Consider the following 2,341-nt stretch of genomic DNA (forward strand, 5'->3'; position numbering starts at 1 on the left):
TCAAGCTCGCATCGGATCTAAGGTTTCTTCTAATTCCTCATTCCCCATTTTATCGATTTAGGGCAGACCTTTCAATCTCATCCTCATGCATTGTAAGGTTAGGGTTTCATCGAACTCCATTATTTTTGTAGCGCTTCTTGAGTCGCATGTGCTATCCAACGAATTTTGAGGGTTTCTGGAGCTGCATTTTTATGTCGAGATTGTTTCATGAGATTTTTATTTTTATTTTTCTGCTTTTTGTAACATCTCGGAAAAATTCATACAAAGACCCGAGTACCACCTCAGGCAGAAAGACTTAAGGACCATTTTCTGTAGAAATTTAGATGAAAATTAATTAAGTACTAAACTAATTAATCGGTGGAATTAGCTCAAACCACCATTTACACAAATGACAATACCTAAACTAGTAATACCGCTAACTCAACACCACTTAAAAACTTAGGCAAAATCCCGTGAGCTTGTCGCTCTTGGGAGTACATTGAAACTTCGTATCGGACCTGGACCACACGTCGAAAGTCCGATGACCATGAAACTATATGGTTATATCCATCCTACTGGGCTTAACAACCATCGCGGGAATCGAGCCCAGACTGTGTCCAAAAATGCATAACTTAAGCCCTGAGTATAGTGTGTGAGAAACGCGAATATCTTTAGAAAATGTATTGAAACTTATGTAAATTGGGCCTTTCGCTTACACGCAAAATTGAGAATTTTGGATCGTTAGTTTCTGACTAAACTTCACCCATAGAAAAGGAAAATTTCGCTGCACGTATTCGTATACTTCTGGCCTCGATCGAGCAAGTACGATAGTTAATCTTACATGGGTCCTCCACAGGTGATTGGCCTATCCAATCATACTGAAATCACATCCTGGTATAGATCCATTGTCAGAGAACTTGCCCCATGACGTAAGTGAGTAGTGGACCTCCAGATGAGCCCCGTTCTTTAAAAATAGGCCCCCTTTGGTTATAAACTAAGTATACCATGGCCCTGGGGCCATTTACATCAGTTCTGGGCCTATATAAAGCCCTTAAACCACCCCATCTCTCCCTCATACGAATTTTCTAAAAACCCTACGGGCGAGAGAGAGAGAGAGAGAGAGAGAGAGAGAGAGAGAGAGAGGAGGAAGGAAGGAAGAAGAATTCTTGGAGATCTTTGCTGGGATTCTTTCCCACAACTACATATACAGATTCACCTCCCCACTTTGCTACACAATCATTTCTAGTTATGATTTGGGTAAGAAATTCTAACCCTAATATTAATTTACAAATCCTGATTGAGTAATCGATAAACTAGCTAACCTATTTCATGGTTTAGGTACCCGTTATTCTGTATTCGGGAACGTAGTGTTTAAACCGAGTCCGAATTGAGTATTCCGATGAAAGGTGCGGACTACAAACGTTCAGGTTGTGGTTTTCAATACTTTCAATGTTAGCTAATGATTTATGTCTGACTTGATTGCTGCCATATGATCTTAGTTACGACGTTTTCAATATATTATGCATGTTTGAACTATATTGAATACAAGATGCATTCTATGTGTTTGTTGAAATGTTTGAATGAACATGAAATTGTGATTTGTGCTTGTCATGACTATAAACCTAGGATTCATGTTTGTCATATGTATGACGATCTCTTTGTGTAAGGAATTTCTATAGTTCATGTCGTAACTAATCTAGTCTATGTATTTAGTAATGTGTAGTCTAAGTGTTTGGTAAAATGTCTGAATGAGAAATTGTTGAGGAATTGTATTTAATAAGGGTATTGAGATAGGATCCTCAATTACCTTATCCATATGTATAGTTTCCTTTATGTAATCTTAATTTCATCTACGCGATTTATGGATGAAACGCAAATGTTTGGTAACGTGTTCAATGTGCTTAATGAAATGCCCAAATGAGAGATTTATTTGGAATTTTTGTTAAACGCTGATATGATTATCATATGTGTTTATCTATTGCATCTAAGTAAGATTGGGGCTACAATGTAGCCCAGGCAATTGGTAATAATACATGTATAGGTGACTGAATTAGTCTCGCCACATTGGGTAACTCGACGAATCTGAGTCGCACGACGATTGTCGACAGTGGTTAGGCCACAAGGGGTGCTTATGCGCTCCATGTTGATCAAGTCTACGTGTGCTCATACCAATCGAACTTGCTAAACAAACCGATTGGCTTATTGTCTGTTTACCATATATGGACGTCACTGCTTGAATCTAAGGTACCACTTACTAATGTAAAAGCCCATTTCAACCATGGTACTACGATCCGCTAAGACTCATGAGTCGGGCATGGTGGTATGGGACACTATGATCGAGCTATCGGCTACGCTGGGATAA

This window comes from Magnolia sinica, chromosome 11 (genome assembly GCF_029962835.1).
Source record: "Magnolia sinica isolate HGM2019 chromosome 11, MsV1, whole genome shotgun sequence".
NCBI lineage: Eukaryota > Viridiplantae > Streptophyta > Magnoliopsida > Magnoliales > Magnoliaceae > Magnolia > Magnolia sinica.